The 23,316-nt window shown below is 42.4% G+C and overlaps 1 protein-coding gene across 2 annotated transcripts in view; it reads left to right on the forward strand.

The window, feature by feature from the left end:
* The window catches only part of SLC6A6 (solute carrier family 6 member 6), a 138,985-nt gene that overhangs the window by 986 nt on the left and 114,683 nt on the right, over positions 1-23,316 (forward strand). For both annotated transcript variants that reach the window (XM_069083861.1, XM_069083862.1), the window contains exon 2: positions 15,789-15,829. The gene's annotated coding sequence lies outside the window, so the exon portion shown is untranslated. The remainder of the gene's footprint in view (positions 1-15,788; positions 15,830-23,316) is intronic.

Here is a 23,316-nt window from a genome sequence, read left to right on the forward strand (position 1 = left end):
CCCCCCAATACGGCTCTACGGTTCGCTCCTTTTTGGCTAGGAAACCTGCAGTGTTCTTACGGGGGTCTTTAGTGGAGACACTGCCCGCCTGCATCTCTGCTAGCGGGGAGGGGGAGATAGGTGGTGCTGGAGGGAAGCATCTCTGAGCGTCGAGTCCGGAGCCTCGGAAGCACTGGTTCTTCTTTCGGGCGAGCCTCGCTTAGAGCCCTCACCTCCCTCTTCCCACCCCCTGACACCGACACATGGGTGCAGGCATACATGTTGAGGATGATGACCAGAACCAAGGTCTGTGACCCTGGGGATCGGACAGAGAGCTGGTTCTAGTGCCGGGAGAGGGAGGTGGGAAGGAGTCGTCTTTCTGTGTCTAGCAGATGAATTACACAGATCAGAGCTCTTCCCTCTCTCTCTCTCTCTCCCTCTCTGCCTCTCCCCACTCACCTATAATCGTTTCCTCTTTTGGGGAAGGTAAAAAGAGGCTGTCGCTCCTTGGAGACGACACCCCTTTCCTCTTTCTTCCCTCCTTCTTTCTCCTCCCTCCTCCTCCTCCCCACCTCTGTTTCTCAAGGTGAAATTGTAGTCCGTGTGTAAGCCTTTTCCCAAATAACAGCCTGGGTGACAGAATTAAGGAGGTCACACTTCAGTCCTTAAATGTAGAAAAAGGGCTTGGACAAACGCATCCGGACATAGGAGAGATTTCAGTTGTCAGAAAAAGAGAGTGGAGGGCCTCGATTGGCCTTTTATCTCAGTTGCCCCGGAGGAAGGCATTAATGAAATGGTCAGAAGAGGAGGAGGGGGGGGGGGAGGAGGGAGGTGACACCGGGGTTTAAGCGCTATTTTGGTAGTACCAGTAGAGTCCCTTTGGCAAGGTGGACATCTCCAAATGCTTCACAAGCATCATGGGAAAAGGATCAGAAAAAAAAAAAACCAATGATGCCAGCCTGCAGGCCCTGTGCCCATCTGTCCACTCTAGTTGAGAGTTCTGCTAGTTAAGGGTTTGTGTAAGTGTGAGTGTGCCCCCATGCCCATCAGCTTATTAAACCTCCCAAGACACCATCGATGTCAAGATTTCCAGGCATTCACTGGGGTTTCGATCTCTTGTCAGATTTGTATTTCTAGATTTGGAATTCATTAAGCTGGACAACTTTTGGCAATGTGTGTGTGCAAATTAAACTCTGGGAGAAGGATTCTCCCAAAGGATGGTGACTAGGAAGGTGATCTTTTAGAGAAACTCAGGGGAGGAGGAGTTTATTTTTGTGAGAGGAACATGGCTAGCTCCTAGCAACCAGTGCCTTCCTTTGGCATTAAGAGAAGTGAGGGAGGAGGTTGGTGGGTGATGGTGGGAATAAAGGAATTTTATTAGAGTCTTTTGAGACAGAAGAGTGAATTAGACAGATCTGGGAAGAACAGCAGGACCCTGGAAAGGGCTGGGGGTTGGTACTTTCTCTGGTTATAGCTGCAGACAGTAACTGGAAATTGAATCTCACTATAGGATAGCTAATACAAAGAAAAGCCAAGGTTATGGGGAGGCTGGCCATTGCCACTCTCTCATGCTCCCAGAAGTTTATCCATAGAGGCAAAAATCTCTGGTTTTAAGATCATCTAGGAGGAGGAGGAGTTCTAGAAAGGAAAAGTGCTATTAATATTTTGAAGAGAACAGCAAGGGACTTTCTGAAATGCAATTTTATTAAATATTAGAATTTTTTTGCTTTGGGGAAGTGGAAGGGACCATCCAATCCCTTAGTTTTCCAAATGAGGAAACTGAAAGAGTGAGGTCTTAGAGGCAGAGTGTAAAGGAACCTACCCATGTCCAGAAGATCAAAGATCTGCAGCTGGAAGAAACCAGGAGTCATTAAGTCCAATCTCCTCATATTAGGAAACTGGCCCAGAAAGTCTAAGTTACTCAAACCACCTGGATTCAAATTTATGACCTCGGGCTTCAAAATCTATGCATTTTCTCAACACATTCTAAGGAGTAATAGGGTAGAGTCTGTAGATTTGGGTGGGGGAACCTGGTAGCAGTAGTTCTATTTTATGGGAGATTAGAGTAGTAAAAGTCATCTGCTTCAGTGCTCTTAATTTACAGATAGAGAAACTGAGACCTAGAAAGGGAAATACTTTCCCCAAAGTCACGTAATTTATTATTGGCAGTCAGATTTCCCTACTATCAGGTCAGTACTTCCTAGTACCACATCATATAGCCACATTGACCTGTATTTGGGAGACAGTTGTTATTCAGTCTTATCTGACTCTTAGGGTTTTCTTGGCAAAGATACTGAAGTGATTTGCTGTTTCCTTCTCCAGCTCATTTTATAGATGAGGAAACAGAGGCAAACAGGGTTACACAGCTAGGAAGTGTCTGAGGCCAGATTTGTACTTGTGAAGATGAGTCTTCCTGACTCCAGGTCTGGCACTCTCTGCACTTTGCCATCTAGCTGTGGTATTAATTAGTCTAATTTTTATTGATGAGCTCAGAGAATGAAATTGATTTGTCCATGGTCACCCAGCTATTAAATGGAAGAGCCCAAATTCCAGTCCAGACCTTCTGACATCATTTTCAGTACTCTTTTAGTGGAACTGTGCTAGCTAACTCTGGCAGTCAGCATGTAATAGCTGAATTGGGGTTTCCTTTTAGGAATTAAAAAAAATCACATAAATGCAAAATAGGCAACATTGTTAGGAGTATAGAATATCAGAGCTGATAGGAGCCTCAGAAAACTAGTCATAAAATCTTATGAACTAGAATCCAGAGGACTTCAGAGTCTATGTACTCCAACCCAGTCATTTTGCAGATGAGGACACTTTGGCAGGTGGAAAGTAATGATTTGCTAGTTACACAGGAAATTAATGTCTAGAAGTAGGATTTGAACCAATGTCCTGCCCTCCAATATTAGGGCTGATCTTTCCATGGTACTGAGTTGTCTTCTCCCAACTCCCTTGCCCCCTAACCTCCCCCCCCCTTTTTTTAACAGCTTAGGAAATTAAGCCTCTTATAGGCTCTTATAGGGAAGTAGGGAAAGAGTCTCTTGGCCAAGGTCAGACAGGTAGTGAGTGGAAAGCTACAACTTAAGACACCAGTTTTATTAAGAGTTCCTTCCTGGATTTTCCTATTTTCCAGATAGAGTTCCTTCATTGACAGTCATGACCAGATACTCTCAGGCTCCATTCTTTTCTGCTCCAGGTGACTCGTCAATTTCAGTTGGCCCAAACCTCGTGTAAAAGAAGGGGTCAAAGGTTGAGAGGCCTCTGGAGGGCCCTATTACTTCTTCCACAAATTGTACTGCTTCTTAACTGCCGTTTAAAAAGTGATGTCACACTTGGGGGGGGGGGTCCTCAGGTGAATCCATCCCTAGAGGAAAAAAAGAGTCCCAAACAAGCAGAAAGTATCTCATGACTGAGTCAATGGAGGCTTTCTGGGGTGCTCCCTTTGCCTTCTGAAATTGCCAACACTGGCAAAGCTCAAGTCACTTCCCTCAGAAGACAGTCATCAGTGAAAACAGCTCTTTCCGGCAACAGCTGACTCAGCGATGTTTGTCAACTCTTTTTAGCAAAAACCTTTATTTGTATCTGTTCTGTTCAGGACTCAGGGAGGGTTCCAGGTGTGGATTTCCAGATTAATGAGAAAAATGGCCTGGCTGGCACATGCCTTTAGTGGGAGTTGGCATTGCCTTCCCTTTGTCCTTTGTAGTAGGCACTCAGTATGATAATGAGCCTATACTAGACCTCCCCTGAAGTCTTTTCTACCCAGGGGCAGGCTCCAAACATGCATTTTAAGAGTTGCAGAGTTAATTAACTTCCCTAGTTCCCTTTGATTTTAGCCAGGAGTTACAAGGTGAATTATGGCCACCCGGAAGTAGGACCTTTATTTTCTCCATGTCTGTGGCTACTCTTTGGAAGATTGATTGCTGCTCTGTACCAGACTGGTATATGTCTGTACCTTGGTTGGGGAGAAGGAAAGGATAGAGCCCTGGGAATAAGTTGGCATTGGGGCTGACACTCTCCCTCCCCCCCCCCCCCCCCCCCCCCTTGGTGACTTCAGGCTAGTCACTTCCCCTCTCTTAAATCTCATTTCCTCCAAATGAGGGAGGCTGGATTAGAAGATCCCAAAGGTCTCTGCTAGCTATAACATTCAATGCTTCTGTCTCTACTTAGTGCTACTGTTTAGTTTAAGAAAACCCCACATACTTGTCAATTTCTTAAGAAACACCAGTCACATTTCAATTCCCTGGCATGCTCAGGGAATGAGTGTTTTGGCTCATCCAGCATTCTGGTTAATAGAAGTTATAGTCTTCACCTGCCTTCAACAATCATTAATTAAATATCTCTCTTGTAGGAGGCACTGGGGAGATGATGATGATGATGTTTAAGGGTCTTTGCCCTCTAGGAGCATCCACGTTCTACTGTAGGGACACAACATCAATATATGGTATAAGAGAAACACAAGGAAATTATGGAGCTGGGGCTAGGGTGGGGGGAAAGGGGGAGGATCAGGAAAGGGTTTCCATAGGTGACTTGTAAGGTAAACCTCAAAGGAAACAGAATTCTTAGTGGTGAGCTGGTAGGGCATTCCAGGATTGCAAAATGGTTTGGCCTATATATGCAAAGGCATGGGAGCAGGAAATAGAATGACAAGTTCAGAAAAGAGCATATCTATTGGTTTGGCTGAAATGGACAGGTCGTGTAGAGGAGTAAGGCACAAGAGGAAAGACTTTAAATGCCAACTAAGTTAAGGAGCATGTATTCTATCTTAGAAGCAAGAGAGAGCCTTCTGACATCCATTACATTTATTAGGCTTTTCTCCAGTATGAATTTTCTGATGGTGAGGAATGCATTTGAGCCTAAAGACTTCCTGCATCAATTATGTAGCTTCCAAGTTTTCAAAGAATTAGAATAAATAGCTATTCTTGATTAAATCCAGCATCTCCCATTGACAATTTAGAAGCCTTGATTTTTTTTTTGGGGGGGGTCCATCATTTTTTTTCTTCTATCAGTGATCAATGGATTGATCACTACAGGATTTCCATTGAGGACTTCCCCCAATGGCTCTTTATTGGATAGAAGTGACAATGAGCTGTCAAAAGCTATGCCTATGGAACTCAAGCTCTAACAGGATTTAGCAAGCTACAAAGCCTTGGAATATAGACTTGGTAATGGACTCTGGTATCTGTTAGCCCAGGTTCAGCCTTGCCACAGAAGAGTTACATTGTATGCCTCCTTCTCTCTCCTTCCTCCCCTTTCCCAATAAGAAAAGATCTTTAAAGGACAGTCAGGCCCTTGTTAGTACAAATTATGAATCTAGTGCTGGGTTCACGTGTTTGAATTTTCATTATGTGAAGTTAGGATTATGTGGTGTTTTTTTTTTTTAAGCAATTGGGGTTAAGTAACTTGCTCAAGGTTACACGGCCTTGAGTTATTTTTGTGTGGCTGCCAAGTATCTGAGGCCAGAACCGATCCCAGGTCTCCCGACGCTGGCACTCTTACTCGATGTGCCACCTTGCCGCCCAAAAGATTATGTGTTTCTAGTCCAATGGCAATATGCAAGGTGAATCTGAATAATGTGACCACTTCATAAGATTCATCATTTACCCTAATTAGGACCTAGCTAGACCGAAGGAAGGTCATCTCACTGTAGTTTAATTGACAGGGTCACAGAGCTGGAATTGGAGGGATTCTTAGAAGCCATTGAGTCCAACCCTTCATTTTATAGAGGAGGAAATTGGGAAATAAACTACAATATTGTGTGTGTGTGTATTTATGTACATACAAAATATAATGTAATAAATAAAGTACAGTAACTTGGCACAGTGGAGAGAGCACCGGCTTGGAATCAGGAAGACTCATCTTCCTGAGTTCAAATCCATCCTCAGATGCTTACTAGCTGTGTGACCCTGGGCAAATCACTTCATCCTGTTTGCCTCAGTTTCTTCATCTGTAAAATGATCTAGAGAAGGAAATGCCAAACCACTCCAGTACCCTTGCCAAGAAACCCCAAATGGGTTCATGGAAAGTCAGACATGACTGAAACAACTCATCAACAACTTGCTTCAGATCAAAAAATAGTAATTAAATTCAATAAACATTTATTAAATGCCTACCGTGTGCAAGGTGTTATGCTTGGAACCAGGGAAAATACAAAGATAAAAAAGAGGATCCTTGCCTTGCCCTCAATGAGCTTACATTCATTTGCCCGTGGGAAGATAAAATGATTTTGGCACCAACTTTGACTTTATTTTGGGTCCTTATTTTGTATGTGAGAAGAAGTGGCACAGAACATCAACTGCCAATTTGACCAGTTCTTTCGGTCAACAAGGATTCATGGAGTATCCATCATGAAGCTTTGTAAAGATCCCTCTTTCTGAGGGTAGATGTGCCGGGTTCAGTATTGACCCTGCTACTTCCTAACTGTTTCACCTTGTGCAAGTCACTTAATTCTCTTCACCTTGGTCTCTACCTGTAAGATAAGGGGTTAGAAATGGAGAACCACTCCAGTATCTTTGCCAAATTTGACTCCAAGATCTCTTTGAGCTCCTGTGGTCAGAAGCAAAGGCATCAAACTCACAACCAGAGTTGAAGCAGATTAAAATGTCATTGGGAAATGTTTAATAACAAAATAAATACAAAATACAATAGAATGTAGATAGTGTTAATTTATGGTTCTCTAAGTCAATAAGTGACCTGGAGGGATTCTATTAATATTTGATCCCAATACTCTGAGGCACAGTGCTCCTAACAACTGTTTTCCTCACTCTCACTCTTTCCATCTTCTCCCTGACAGGTTCAAGGATTTACAGGTGTGCTGCAGAATGACCAAGCTTAGGAGGCCCTAGTCTGAATGACTAAAATAACCCAGCTGAGATGACCAAATCGGATTGGCCTCTCATAATCCGATTGTTGATCAGGATTGACCTGTAAATGTTCGATTGTTCAAACCACTGCATCACCCCAAGGTTATGTTGAGCAGGGGCAGAGACTAGAATCCAGGAGACCTGACTCCTGAGCAAAGCAGAGCTATATGTGGGGAGAAGTTTGATCTAGAGAGTACCTTGATACTTCTTTGACTCAGCCCATCATTGTGGGTATAGACTATTTTAAATTGGTAACATTCATATCCATTTTTAATTATAACATAAGAGGTGCTGTAGTCTAATGAGAGCTAGCCTTGAGGACAGGAAGACTTGAAGTAAAATCCTGCTTCTGATGCTGATTGGCTTGTGTGATCTTGAGCACAGTGCCCTAGGAAGCTCTCCAGGACCACTAAGTGACCAAGAAGTTGCTGACCTCCATTAGTATAAGGACTTGATAGTACCTCTACTGAGGGGAAGCTAGGTGGCACAGTAGATAAATGGTGGGCATGGGGTCAGGAAGATCTGGGTTCAAACCTAACTTCAGATACTTACTAGTTGTGTGACCTTGGGTAAGTCACTTAACCTCTGCCTTAGTTCACTGGAGAAGGAAATGCATAACCACTCCAGTTTCTTTGCCAAGAATTGGTATTCTGTTGTTCATGAGGTTCCTCTTCCCACCCAAAATCACTGACAATATTGTAGTGGAACCCTTTTGTAAATAATCATGAATGAGAATAGGCCTTGAAAAAATGGGAGAATGATAGTTTACATTAGTAATCTGTAGACCTGAATTCTAATCCCAGCTTTATCAGTAACCGATGACTTGGAGCAAATCATTACCCCTCTTTTTACCTGAAAAAATGAGAGGGTTGGGCTGGCTGACCTTTGAGAGATCTTTGTAGCTTGGAAAAGGGTATATGATTTATTGGTCTTTTTAGATTTGACAGTGACTTCTTTAGGGAACTAACTAGTCAGATATGTGTGGGAGCTATTATTAAAAATAAATAAATACATAAATAAACAGCAGGTTCTTTTCTCACTTCCCCAAATTCAGGACACATGTAACCTGCCTTCTGGTCTCATCTAAAACAAACAAAAGACTGGAGGAGCTTAAAAATGAATATAAGATCTTAAGATTTTTGCCTCTTGAACCCTGGTCAATGTTTGAAATGAAAAATGAGGCCTCTTCTGGGGACTTCATAGGAGTTCAAGGTTCAGTGCCACTTGGAAGAAAGAGAGACTTTATGAAAGTGCCAGGGACAATGCTGAGAAGTTTGCCTTCCCTATCTTGTAAAAAGGACCCACATGACTGCTTCGGGTTGGGACTTCTATCAGAGTGACCCTGTCTTGGTAATGATAGACCCCAATCACGACAGAAATCTTACTGGTTTCTTACAGGACTCCTTTTAAATCTCTCATAACCTGTGGTCCCAGCTTGAGTCAAGTTGCAAGAAAAATAAATCCATAGATGATAGAATTCTCTAAGGGGGAGCCTGCCATGGGACAGTAGTCTTAATCTTTAAATTCCCCACCTAATAACTGCAGTAATTCTCTTCCCATCCTGCCAATTCTTGACAGGAGACATCTCTTGTTCTAAGTTTTCTTCTATCCCAGATCAGACCTAAGGCAACTATTGACCAGGTGATATTTCAGCATTCTATGAAAATGAAAATGATCAGTGGAGAATACTTTTGACCAGGTGATATTTCAGCATTCTATGAAACTGACCAGTGAAGGCTACTTTTGACCAGGTCAGGGGTGGGGAATTTTGGCCTCAAGGTCTCATGTGACTCTCTAGGTCCTCAAGTGCAGCCCTTTGAATCCAGATTTCACAGAACAAATCCCTTTAGTAAAATGCTTTGTTCTGTAAAACTTGGACTCAGTCAAAGGGCTGCACCCAAGGACCTAGAAGACCACAGGTTCCCCACCCCTGGACCAGGTGATATTTCAGCATTCTATGAAATTGACCAATAGAGGTTAGGACATGACTGGTCTGAGTGCCTGTACCATCTGCAGAGTGTCTTGGAGCATCTTGTAGTGGTCAGAGTGCAGGATTCCAGGTCAGAAAGACTTGGGCTCAAGCTATGCCTCTGTATTTTCATCTATAAAATAGAGATAATAATACCTGTGCTACATCTCTGGTATAAGTAAGATTAGGTATAGAATGGGTTTTTGTAGGCTCTTCCAGTATAAATGCCATTTGACCATGTATTGACTTGATTAAAGGCATTGCAGTACAGGGGTAAGGGGATTGCCTTTGGAATCTGAAGACCTAGATTTGAATCCTAATTTTACCACCCACTATCAGTTTGATGTCAAGCCTGAGATTCTACACGAGCTTCAGTTTTTTCATCCATAAAATGTAACTAATCTTCAAAATGTCTATTCTTATATCCCAGTTTCCTAAAATGTAAGTAGTCTCCAAGGTTCCTTATCATTAAGTCCAATGAGGCTACTTTGACCTTAAACATGACTTCTTTGAAGGGAAAATTAGTGTATTATAGGTTACACAAAGGTTTGACATAAGCAATGTTTGACAAGAGAGGGCAGTCACTCCCAGGAACTAGTTTCCTCTTAAAAAAAAAAATAAAACAAAAAATTAAGCACTAATTATATACAAGGCCTTGTGGGGGTGCAGACACAATGTGCCCTACCTTCAAGGACTTTTTTACAATGTAAATGTAGGAGAAGAAATGAGACATTCGTAAGAAACAAGTACAGAAGAGAATATGGACTTTTCATAGAATTAATAGTGGTCATTTCATAGATAAACCTAGAAGGTCACTTCATTTTACAAATGGGGAAATTGAAGACCTAGGAAGGGAAGTGTCTTTCTCAGGGAGGCTTGCATATCAATATATTCAAGGCTGAGACAGTAATTGGACCTTTTTTCATGACTTATTTCTCCATACTCTTTCCAATATACTATCCTGTTTCCTTAGTCCTGCTGAGGTATTATAAGAGACCATTTGGGTTTGGGGTAGGGTAGAGGATGGCCAGGGAAGCTGTGGGAGGATCAGAGAAGTTTTCCTCAAGCAATATTTTCTATGTAGGAGATAAAATAATACCATAGAAAAATTCATAAATCTACAATTTGTTCTTTAAAAGAAAACCAGGTTTCAATATCCCTAAGATCTTAGGAATAGACCACAATTTAAGATCAAAGATTGCTGATTTGTTTTTAACACTGACCTACAGGTATTTTAGGGGGAGCAGATAAAGGTTATACTCCATAAAGGCCAGTCCAAGGTTCGGGAAATACTTTAAACACATCAGATCTAAGAGAAGTCATTCTGTATGCACGGCTAGCTTCTCTGAAAATGCAGAAAGATGAGCAGGGCATGAGCATCCGAGTATTAGAAAGGTTGGCAGCCTTTGAAGCTGTACCAGGCTGCTCCCACTCATACTTTGAAGTTCAGAACCCAGGGAGTTCAGGACCAGGTTCATTGTTCTGCACAGAAAGTAATTTGTTTCTTTGAACTTACAAAATATATGAGTAAAATTGTGGCATCAGTTTGATTGAACCAAATGCTTGAATATGGAAATAAGCATCAGAGATTAAAGTGGATGCCTTTTAGAGGGTTGCCTTGGTAACTGGCACAAAATAGAAAACATGGGTTTTTTTGTTTTAATGTGTCCTCTTGAGAGAAGCATTGAGGTATAGGGAGCATGGTGGGGTAGTATAAAGAGGACTGGATTTGAAGTTGAGACCTGGGTTCAAATTTGGCTCTAGTGTTGACTACTGTGATTCTGGATGAGTCACTGACCCTTTTGGGGACTTCGTTTTCTTCATCTGAAAAATGGAAAGATGGTGGGGATTATACCCAATGATCTCATGGTTCTCTTTTAGCTCTAAATCTTGTGACCTGACTGGAGTTTAGCCCTGCCTCCCTCACCAAATTGTTTCTGAAGTGCAAATATGGGGAGGAAGAGAGAAGGAGTCCAGACAACATACACATCTGCTTGTCTTACAGTGGTAGGACACTGAGCCTTCAGAGTCAAAGATCTGGGCTTAAATTCCCCTCCAATGTTTACTACATGTGTGGTTTCTGGCAAGTCACTTCATCTTTGTGGGCCTCAGTTTCTCTGTCTGTCAAATGAGGGGAATTGGATTACATGGCAGCTGAGACCCCTTGCAGCTCCCCAGTGATGATCCTATGTCCAGTTATATCACTACCAGTCCCTGTTTATCCTTTGTTCCATCAGTTAGACCCCCATCCCCCCCAGTGTGGCAGTATTGCTGAGTAATGAGTATTTTATATAATTTTTTTTTATTTTTTATACCTACAGGTTTTTAGTTTTGGATTGAAGGCCAACTGTGATTTATTATGTTTTTTGGGGGGAGAGTAGTTCATTGTCCCCCCAAGCCTCCTCCCCACACTCTCACTGAATGAGAGCATCAACAGAGGCAGAATTTATTTACATTTATGACCTGTAACTCTCTACTCCTACCCCTTTGTCTTTGTCTTGGCTGTCTGCACGTCCTGCTGGAGAGAGGACAGGGAGTTGGAAAGCATCTTCCCATTGAGAAATTTCCACAGTACAGCTGGAAGTCTTAAAAAGATTTTTGAAGGAGGCCAAATCAGATGTAAATCAAAGTCAGGGAGATGTTGGAGTTGACCTCTGGCTGGCCACAAGCACAGGGTAATTCTGGGTTCGAGGTCTGGGGTGTGTGGGGATGGTGTTTGTCCTCATATTCCTGGGGGAGCTGCTATCCACAGGGAGCCAACTTCTGATTCACTTCAGTTCTGTTTGGTTTGATCAGCCAACATGGATTAAATGCTTCCTGTGTGTAAGACCCTATGCATGGCTCTGTGGGTAGAAAGACAAAGTCTCTGACTTCTATTGGTGATATAACATATATGCAGATAATGCTAATAGCTGGCATTTATATAATGCTTTAAGCTCTTTTAAATGTTTCCTCATTTGATCTGCACATCCACCCTGGGAGGTAGGTGATTATTATCCTTATTTTGCAGATGAGGAAACTGAGGCAAACTGCTGGTAAGCAACTTGCCCAGGGTCACACAGCTAGCTAGTAAGTGTCTAAGATGGAATTTGAACTTGAGACTTCCTGCCTCCAGGTTATTTGGGGTGGGGTGGGGTGGGGTGGGAAAAACATGAATAATTTAGAGGATTTGAAAGACCTTCAGGGGGCAGCTAGCATTGCAGGGAGCTAGGAATTCTGAAAGGGCAAGAGGCCAGAGCATCCTAGACATAGGAGGGGTGGGGTGGGGTGGGGTAGGGTGGTCCCTCTGGAAAGATTAGTTGGTGCTTATGAAAGTGAAGTGCTTTAAATGTCAGAAAGGAGTTTGTATTTTATCCTGGTGGCAATTTTGGAGCTACTACAGGTTTTTTTTTGGGGGGGGGGGGCATCAATCTTGGAGCTATGTGGATTTAAGAAGAGAGAGAAACTGGACCAATTAGGTTATTGCTGGAGGCCATGTGAGCATTGATGAAGGTCTGAACTAGGGTGGTGGTCATATGAGTGAAGAGAAAACTTGCCCACTTTTTAGATGGGGAAAGATGAGGGAGAGACGAGTTGTGGATGGCTCAAAGTTTTTGAAGGGCATGATTGGAAGGATGGTGATGTGGCCTTGACAGAAAAAGGGAATTTCAGAAAGTGCATGAACCCAAGGGGGGAAAGCTTAATGCATTTAATTTTGACCATGTTGTGTTGGAGATGCCATAAGGGGTATCCAGTAAGGACTTGGTGTTTCATGATGAGAACTCAAGAAAGGGGATCAACTGCTTTGAGAGGACAGTTTTAATCTATGAGAGCTGATGAGATCAATGAAAGTAAATTTAGATGGAGGAGAGAAGGGGATCCAGGACAGAATCCTCAAGTTTATCCACAATCAGAGAATCAGCCATGAGCCATAACTGAGAGTAAAGAACAGAAGATAGTTGAGTTAACCCAGAACGTGCATAATTTAGATCAACTGCAGAAGTGTGGCAGAAAATCACAGTGATGTGCCTGACCCAATTTGAGAGTCATTTGGAGGAAAAAATGCCCTAGAAGTCCCATGATAGTATTCTCATACCCAGGACCTACGTTAAAACAGTTGTAGTTACTTCTGGTGGCCTGCCTTTTTACACATGTCATTCTTTTCAAAGCCAGGAGGAAGGACTAAATGTTTGGACATACTGGAAGTGTAATGGGGGAGTCTGGAGAGATTCCAAATATTGTATTTATGCATTATGTCAGGGACCTCCGAGGCTTGAGGGAACTTTGTCTTCTAGCTCAATCCCTTCACTTTGCATCAGAGAAAGGAAGTAACATGGCCAAAGTCACAACACTAGTTAGAGGGTCTGTTTTAACTAGAACATAGTTTCTTGATTCCTAATCCAAATGTAAATTGATAGACATTTATTAAATGCCTTCTGTATACAGAGTACTATGTTGGACTAGAAATAGATACAAAGCTTAGATAATAAGAATGTTCTCATCCTCAAGGAGTTAAAAGTCTAGACACACATCATGTCTGTACCTCTAAGAATGTCTTACAGTTTGCTGAGTGGTCTATTTTTTATTTCATTTGAGCCTCACAACAATAATTCATACTTACGTAGCTCTCCAGGTCTTAGAAAGCACTTTTCTCACAAACACCTTGAGGTAAATAATATCAACATTAATATTTATCTCATTTTACAAAGGGAAACTGAACCTCCCAGAAGCAGAATGACTTGTCCAGTTTTCACTCATTTAGTCAGTACTGAAGCTGGGATACAGACTCAGGCTTTCTGGGTCCAAGCCCAATGTACTTTTCTCCACCGACACAGCAATCACACTCCCATTTCATCATCTATGAAAATATAGATGCATGGTGAGTTGCTTGTAGGATAAGACAGGATTCAAAGCCACTTTCAGCTTCTGGTATCTTGAACCAGCTATGTGTTTTGACTGGGCTATTAGCTTTTACCAAGTAGCCAGTGTCAGCATGTCAATGGCCTCTAGGGATGTGACCCAGAATGGTATTTGGACATTGTAGGGTGATTTCTGCCAGGGATCATTGGTTCCCTGAATGACAGGACCCAGGTAGCAGTAGGGTATTGTTGCTTGTCTAAAGTACCTGAGGACACTGCCTTTTTAAGTCTCTTGTGGGGAAGTGCATGGCTCTTGGGCCCAAAGGGCCCATGTTTTGGTCTCTGTGGCTTGGAGAGGAGGAAGCAGACAGATGTCAAGAAGGCCGGAAGCTAAGCTAGGGAAGTTGGTGAGGTTCCGTTCCTAACTCTCTTCCCCCACCCCCTTCTCATTCCTCTTTATTCTTGATCATTTCCTACTCTAATTTTCTCAATTTGCACTCCATTCTTTCTCTTCCTTGCCAAGGTGGTGGTTGATAAAGGCTCATTGGCACGATTTCTTCAAAAATGATGTGATGTACTAGGAAGAGTCCTGGTCTGAGAGTCAGGAGATCTGGCTTCTAGCCCTAGCTCCTGTTGTTCACTAACTGTGTGAGTCTAGTCAGGATGCTTCTTGGTCTGCACCTCAGTTCTTTCATCTCTGAAATGATGGGGGGCCAGAGGAGGGGTTAGAAATTGAATTGTTATATCTGTAAGGTTATTTTCAGCCCTAGTTATTTAATCCAATAATAATTTACTTTATTTAAATTACAATTTCTCTGGAAACAATATAGTGTAATGGATAGAAAGTTAGCTTTTGAGTTAGGAAAAATGGAGTTCCGATCCTATCTCTGAGACCCTGGACAGATCTCTTTAACCTCTAGATGCCCTTGGCAATGCTCAAAATTGCAGAAAGGATGCTACTCATCTGCCTTAGGAGTTTGCTGATGAATTCAAAATTCTAGCCAAAATATTTCCTAGAGACTTTAAAAACTGAGAAAGCTTTTAAGATGCATTTAAATGGTTAGGTAAGTTGTGATACAGGTAGATGCTGCTACTAGGGTGGCTGAGACTGGGAGGCCATTTAAATTCAGTAGTTTTGAGCTTCTGTAGGGCTAGAGTCCATCTGGTGGCTACTCTAAGTCTGGTCCTAATATGAGGCATGGGGGGGAGGGATGGAACCAGACTGCTCGGACAAGGAGCCAATCCTCCAGGTCAGAAACAACAGGGCAAAACTCCCATGCCAGTCATCAGTGGAGGCAGGCCTGAAATGGTGGTAGCACTTGCTTGGGCATGACAGGGAGACCAAGACAACAACAAAACAAAAGACCTCCCTACCCCCATGGAAGTGTGTCACATTTGGGATGATAGTCAGTGGGGTGGGTATTTTGGGAAGGGGGATCCTTTGTCCTGCATTTTTGGAGTCACTCTTGTGGAAGTGACCACCTAGTCTGCCTAGGTAAGAGCACCTCTGAAGGATAGGTGATTGGGAATGAAGGAAAATTGTGTATCCCAGCACCCTCCTTTCCCCTTTAGACTATAAGCTCCTTGAGGGCATGGACTGTCTTTTCCCTTTCTTTGTGTTCTGAGCATTTAGCACAGTGCCTAGGACTTAGTAAAGTCCTTATTAAAGCTAGTTAGTGATTGATTTAGGAATGACTCTTTGGGTGCTCAGGGCTAGGTACCAGGTCCTGGGGCATCCCTGGGTTAGATGCAGTCCAGAAACTGTGAGTTCACAAATTTGAAAGCAATTAAAGACTCCTTTTCCCATCTAATAGTGAAAGTAAGGGCGGCCTTAGTATTTCATTTTGGTCCCAGCAAGAACATATTGTTTGCTGTAATTAGCCTGCTTTCCAAGTCTTGGCACAACTTCTGGGACAGTCTGCAGCCCATAAGACAGGAGGGTGACTGATGTACATTGCACAGTTTCTGTGGGACACTAATTCCCAGGATCCTGGTAAGTTTCTTAGTGTGAACACACTGTACAGAAAAAGGGGTGGGTCACATGGCTGGTGATTACACACATCACATGTGTAGAATTATCCTGACAGCATCTTTTTTTTTCTCTCCTATTTCTTCTTTTTGTTTCCTCTCTTGCAATAGGAAGAAAAAGAAAAATACCCATTCTGAAGAAACATCTAAATGTAAGTGCCATTTTTCTTTGGCTCTCATTTAACTTTTTGCAAGTTTTTGACAGGGTTTTTCCTTGTTTGTTCAAAGGCAAAATGATTATTTCCCACCCCTTTCCAAATAATGAAAAAATGTGCTAGGCAATGAGACAGCTGTTTGCTTGAACCTTTGTCTACACAACGCAGAGTGGCAGGTTCTGTAGAAAATCTGGATTCTGTAGACTACCATTGAAGGTAACCTAGACCATCCAACCCTGATTTTCCTTCAACTCTCTGGGCAGCTGTAACTATAAAGAATGATGGGTGTTAGAGTCTTACTATATATTTGTCAAGTAATTTAAATACTTGATTTGCTGTCCCACCTTCCTCAATGATAACCTTCCCCCTGAGAATTACCTCCAATATTTCCTGTATATATGGTTTGTTTATATAGAGTTAGTGCATGTTGAGTGCCACCAGAGCAGAAACTGTCTTTGGCCATTCTTTGTATCCCTAGCACTTGGCATAGTGTCTGGGAACATAGTAAGTGCTTTATAAATGCTTGGGGCAGCTAGGTGGTGCAGTGGATAGAACTTCGGCCCTGGAGTCAAGAGGAACCAAGTTCAAATCTGCTCTAGCTGTGTGACCCTGGGCAAGTCATTTAACCCTGTTTGCCTCAGTTTCCTCATCTGTAAAGTGAGCTAGAGAAGGAAATGGTAAGCTACTCTAGTATTTTTTCAAAGAAAACCCCAAACAGGGTCATGGAGAGTCAGATAGGACTGAAATGATTCAACAGCAACGATAAATGCTATTGATTTGACTTGATTCTGACATTCTATGCTACAAGATCTCCTCAGTTCTTAAGTTCTGTGAGAATTATGAAACCTATGGTAGATGTTCCTTGAATTGGGAGATTGAGTCCACCCAGCATTGTGTATTTTCAGGTTTAAGTGAGAAGAAACAAAAGTATCCTTTAGACCTGTGATAAATTCTATCTTTTCTTTAAATGACTGGCCTCCAATTTAATCCAAATTTGAACAGTTAGTGTCTGCTTTGGTCTCTCTCTGCAACGAACACTTGGTAGGTTCCCATCAGTGGAAATGCAGTTTTCTGGGCAATAGGGTAGAAAATATCTATGTTGTTGTGGCCCTGGACCTCCTTGGCACAGCATTTAAGCCTGAATTCTTTTGTTGGATTGGAAAAGGCTACTGGTGTTTGGCACAGTCTAGATTCCCCAAATCCATGCATTTGTATGTAGTGCCTTCCCTCCCCCCTCCATCTCCCTCCTTCCCCCAAGAACCTGAATCTTTGTATTATAGTTATATGATTATTAGAGTAGCAACTCCTCTGGTTAATATGTAGCAAGAAGAAAATAACTCAGTTGTGACAAACAAGTTAATATTGTGGAACTGGAATGTTGTTGCTTTCTGGTTTTAGATAAAAGAAGATTGTATTAACAGATCCCCTCAGCCCTTACTTCAGCTGGTAGTTTTGTGGAAACTAAACAAACCAAGCTGTTGTTTTCTTGAGGGCATTTCTTTTCTCTCCTAAATTAGAAGGGAGCCCAGGGCCAAACAGGGATTGTGGAGTGTAGACATGAGATCTAGTTAGGACCTTAGAGATCACCCGGCCAGAAGATCATTGACTTTAGACTGAAAGGGGCCTGAAATGACATCTGGTCCAATGCCTTTCTTTTCTAGTTGAGGAGATCATGCCCAGACAGGTGTGACTTTCCTGATGATACCTAGGGGTTAAATGGCAAACGGAGTGTTTGGACACGTGTCTTTTTACTCTAATGTCTCCTGTAGATTTCAAATCTGTCCTCAGCCACTTACTAGCTGTGTGAGTCTGGACAATTCACCTAACCATGTTTGCCTATTTCCCCATCTATAAAATGGCAAACCACTCCAGTATCTTTGCCAAGAAAACCCCAAAGATGGCTGTGGAAGAGTGAGATACAATTGGAACAATAATGACACCATCAAAGGACAAACATTCTGAAGAATCACAATATCTTAGGGTTGGAAGGGACCTGAGGGGCCCATCTAGTTCAATAGACACCCTTAAAAAATGTTCTATGACACATCCACGCTTGTAAGCACAGATTCTGGGCCATTGTTTTCAAAAGGGGAATTCCAAACATGTTTTGAGCACAAAAGCAAGCAATACATAGAGTCCTTTAAGGGGAGTGGGGGAGGGAGAAAGTACCATTAATGTGGCCCTGTTGTAAGATCTAGGGCCTTTAGTTTTTTAATAGACACATGATTTCTAGTCCTATTTGCTACCCAGAAAAACTTAAACACCTGGTACTTGGGATAATTAAGGTGAGTATCAGCTCTACAGATACACCCAACTCTAGCAGGTGAGGCATTTAAGCATGAGTCCCCTGGGGAGAAAATCCATCCCAGTCTATTCCAGTTCAACAAGTATTTATTTATTTGTCTTTATTCTCTTTAAGTTTGTTATATATTTGTATGACCTGTTTAAAAAAATCTAAGTGAAGCTGCAATGTGTTTGACAAAGGTGTTTGTGACAAATGAAGCATAAGGTGTGGAAAGGTTGCAGTTGCGGGGGAAAGATACGCTTCTTTCCCCTTCTGTGAAATCTCAGATTTTTTTTTAAAGTAATACATAGGAAAGGTGTAAACCAAGGACTGAGTCTGCCTGAATTTTCTTGTCTTCTGGAAAGAAGGGACAGGGTCAGATTGGATATATCCATAGGGTAGCAAGCTATTTGCAGCAGGTAGGTAGTTAGGAGTGTATGTATACATATATGTTCACGCATATATGTACGCATGTATGTGTGTATGCACACATGTGTATGTAAGTATATATGCATATACATGTATATGTATGTGTGTACCTATATATGTGTGTGAGTCTGTGTGTGTGTGTGTGTGTGTGTGTGTGTATGTAAAGGGGGGGATACACTCAAGGAAATAAGATTTTCAAAAATTCCCAAGTCTCAGGGGTGGTTGTAAACTTTCAGAAGACAGAAGCTGCTTAGCTCTGTGACCTCCCAGGAAGCCGTGAGTTCATTCTGCTGACTGTCAGAACAGGACTTCACAGCAATGTGAGCTCCCAAACCCAGGAGCTCCTACTCTCCAAGCTGAACCTGCTGAAGATTTCGCAGCATCCTTCCCCAATGTTGCAGGAAAAGCGCCTAAGTTGCAAAATTTGGGGACCTGTGTCACATCCTGTAGTCATCACGTTTCTCCTTCCTATATGACACCCTTTTGTCTTTTTAAAGGTCCATAGGATTAGAGATGAGGAGAAAACAGGAGAGGGAGAAAGAGACTGAGAAACTAGAAAGAGCCTCAAAGGTTATAGTCTAACCCCTTCGTTTTACACACGAGGAAACTGAGGCTTGGAAAATTAAGCAGCATGCCCGGAGTCAAGCAACTAGTAAGTGGCAGAGCCAGGGTTCAAATCCATATCCTACTCCGCTTCTCATTCTACATTTAGTGTTCTTGATACCGTACTGTAAGCCTTCTCTGGTAACACCTAGTAAAAGGGTATTCTTTAGGTGATAGCGCTGAGGGGGAGCCACTTATGGGGGGCTTTCTTAGCAGTTGAATTTAACAAACATTTATTAAGCGCCTGTTGTATACTGGGGAATATAGAGATGAAGGACAACCTAGTCCCTGCCCTTGAGGAGTTGATTATCTACTGGGAGAGTATATAGGATGTGCATAAGCAAAATGAAATTTGTGTAATGAAAAGTGGAATGTGATTGATTGGGCAAAACAAAACAGGAATCCAGACCAGTTGTTAGGGAAATGTAAGGAAGAGCGTGCTTTTAGTTGGGAGGATCAGGGAAGGCCTCATGGAAGAGGTGGCTCCTGAGGCAGGCCTTGAAGGAAGAAGATTTCAACAGGAGAGAATTAATGTCACTTTAAGATAACTGTTAGTTCTACAATGAAGTATTTTCCATTTGTGCCAAAACTTCCCATGAAGAAACCACTTTTCCCATCCTAAATGAGAAGGGATCATAAGTTGTGATTGGTTAGTAGATTTATCCTTAGCTCTTGGAAGAGGTAACCCTGTGAGTATATATACCAATTTTTCATAGAGCAAACTAGAGTTCATTAGCCTCTATTTGGTTCTGATCAATTTGGTTCTTTCCTTCACCTGGGTGAAGTAAAATGTAGGATGTTGAGTGATGTCATGGAAAAAGCACCAGATTTGTAATAAAAGAAGACTTAGGCTCTTATCTTGGCTTTGCTATTTTCTAACTGTGTGACCTTGGGTAAATCACTTCTCTCTGGACATCTGTTTCCTCCCATTAAATAAAGAAGTAAAGCTGGGTGATCTCGAAGGTCCTTTTGAGTTTTAAATCTTATGATTTATAGTCTCTCATTAGCTTGCTACGTAATCTTGAGCAAAGTTCTTGTCTTTTGGGAACCTCATGTCATTTAGTTAAAAAATTATAGGATCAGATTAGATAATCTCATAAGACTTCATTGCAGTTATAAAGTTTTATGGCTATAGTTACCTTAGGTGTTTTTTTTTTCCCCATTGAACTTAAACTGAAATAAATGGTGGAGTGAATGTAGAAACTCTCATTCCTTGATATAGAGGCTTTGCCTTGGCTTACCCTTTGGGGCTAAAATGCATGCTAATATCCAGCTAGTTTCTAGCATCTGTCATCTCTGTAAACCAAGTCATCTAGAGGATATAGTGATCATCTGATGATTGGGTTTTAGGACCCAAACCAGGGACATCTCTCTGAGCTCCTTCTAGGAGTCAAGCAATTCTTCTCCTTTTTTTTTCTTTTTTTCTTTTTGGAGGGCAATTGGGGTTAAGTGACTTGCCCAAGGTCACATGGCTAGTTTTTGTGTTGTGTCTGAGGCCAGATTTGGACTCAGGTCCTCCTGACTCCAGGGCCGGTGCTCTATTCACTGCACCACCTAGCCGCCCCCAAGCAACTCTTCTAAGTCCTGGGTATACAAAGACTTGGGCAAGAAAAGAATCCTCACCCACAGCTGGCATAATTCAGTACTAGAGAGCTAAACCCCTTAGGTCATACTTCAGTGAGTTTTTAAATACTAAGGGTTTTCTAGCAGTAAAAGCCCATTTTCCATCTTGCTTACGAGTCCCAAAGTAGCTTACCTTCCAAGAGATGCTATTATTACTAAGATTACCAGGAACAATTTAGTATGAGCTAAAACGTCTCTTGGGTTTTGGATAACTAGTATTAGGTCATTTCTGTGAATTTGTTTATTATCCTCTTACAGTACCCACAGTAAGAGCTTCTTGGCTGGTTTTCCTTTAGTGACTGAACTCTGAACAACTTTCCTACTGTGTCTTCAGTCTCTCTCCTTCTCCCTCCCACCTCTCTCCCTTTCTCCCATCCCTCTCTGTCTTCTCTCCCTGTCTCTCTGTGTCTCTGTCTCTGTCCCTGCCCTCTCTCCCTCCCCTCTCTCCCTTTCTGCCATCCCTCTCTGTCTCTGATGTGTGTCTCTGTCTCTCTCCCTCTCTCCCTCCCCCCCCTCCTTATCTCTAGCTTCAAAACACTGCTTCTTGTCCTCCTTTCTTTTGATCAGTGACTGCTCTCCCCTTCATCTGTGTGAATACCTTGACTATGTAATCCGGTTCCCTTTGACCCTTTGCTCTGCTGATTAGTTTACCGCCCTCGATTTCTCCTCCACCTTGTGCCCTCTTGGCTTTGAATCACCTTCCTTATCTTGGCCATTTTCCTCCTTCCTGTTCCTGCCCTCTTGCTTCCCTGAGAGAAACAGGTTCTGAAGACTAAGGCTGATCAGAATCTGTCTCCTGATTTCTCTCTGGAATTCCTAGAAGAAGTACTGTATGTCAGGGGCATGTCTGATGGTGAGTTTCTGTTGGGCCGGCTGCTTCCTGGGTCTTCTGTGGATTCCTGGGGTGCCAACTAAAGGCTCCTACTGTCTGTAGTTATACCGCTGATTTTCTCTTGTTAGATATATTATTTATTAGCATCTGATCTTTTCTTGTTGCCCGCAGTCCATATTTTGTGCCATGGCAAAAGGTAGCCTATTGGCGGTCTTTCTGTGTGTGTCTATATTCTCTATTGCCAGGGTTGCACATTAGGAACAGTGACCAGATCTAGGTGGGAGCTGTTGGACATGGCAGTTTTCCCAGTCATTGTTGCTTGTCTCTTCTCCAGGTTCGAATCTTGGCTTGGTCAAGAGCTGGCTTGACTTACGTGAATTTTCCCCAAAATTGATGCTTATGCCTTTGAGGGCCTAGTCTTGAATCCCGACTTTGTCACTTATTAATTGTGTGTCCTTAGGGCAAGCAAACAATTTCTTGAAGGCTCTGTATCTCCAACTTTGAAATGGGGATATTAATACCGACACACCCTCTCCTAGGGTTTCTTGTGAGGATCATTTGAGACAGGGCATGTTAAGCACATTGTAAATCACTGAGGACTCTAAATGGGTGAAAACCTTTCAAAGTCTGGTTCTTGCTTTTAGCCCTAGGGCAACAGAGTGGCCCCATGAGGCTAGACCTGGTAGGAAATGGAATCTGGAATGGTTCCCTGGTGGAATTCCTTGGACTGAAGTCAAAACCTGATGCACTTAACCCTCTTTTCTTTTCTTTTTGGTTCTTCATTCCTTCATTTCCATCCCTGCATCTCATGATTTGTCTTTAGGGTTGCTATGGTGACTAAAAGAGGCCCCTGGGGCTCTGATCTCTTCCTGAGGCTTGGGGTGTATGGGTCCTCCCCCATGCAGAAGTTCCTCCTGCTTGAGGAAGAACTCAGTGTTTTCTTGTCCTCCATCTCTTTTTGTCCGTCTGCCAAAGAAGACCTACTTTTTAATGTCTGTGAGTAAAAACCATCCTGTGTGTAATGCATTTTTACTATTTTTTTTAAAAGAATGCTCATCATTTAAGAGCCCTCTGGCAGACTTCAAACAGTTAATAATAAACAAATAGTTTTTATCCATCTAACCAAACTGCAGTTTGCAAATGTCCTAATGACTCTTTGAGGTAGTCAGTGAAAGTCATTATCTCCATCTTTATAGCTGAAGAAACTGAGGGAAATGACTTACCTAAGGCCACACTATATTGGGTTCAGGTCTAATGGAAAGATTGCTGACAGAGAGCCAAGAAGATCTAACTTCAAATTCTATCTTAGACATTTAAGAACTACGTGATCCTAGTGAAGTCAGTTAAGCACTCTGGGCCTCAGTTACTTCTTATGTAAAATGAGGGAAATGGACTAAAGACTTTTTAACCTGGGGACTTTGAGTGTTCTCTCCTCTCCTCTCCTCTCCTCTCCTCTCCCCTCCTCCTCCTCTCCCTTTCTCTCATCCCTCTCCCTCTTCTCTCCCTGTCCTCTCCCTCTCTTCCTTCCTTCCTTCCTTCCTTCCTTCCTTCCTTCCTTCCTTCCTTCCTTCCTTCCTTCCTTCCTTCCTTCCTTCCTTCCTTTCTTTCTTCCTTCCTTCCTTCTTGCCTTCCCTCCTTCCTCCTTCCAATAACTGTTTCAATATAATCGGTTTCCTTTGTAATCCTCTATTCCATTTATAATTCTGAGGAGTC

This window comes from Petaurus breviceps, unplaced genomic scaffold (assembly GCF_028583685.1).
Source record: "Petaurus breviceps papuanus isolate PSGF00001 unplaced genomic scaffold, PetGlider_PUasm1.0 174, whole genome shotgun sequence".
Classification (NCBI taxonomy): Eukaryota; Metazoa; Chordata; class Mammalia; order Diprotodontia; family Petauridae; genus Petaurus; species Petaurus breviceps.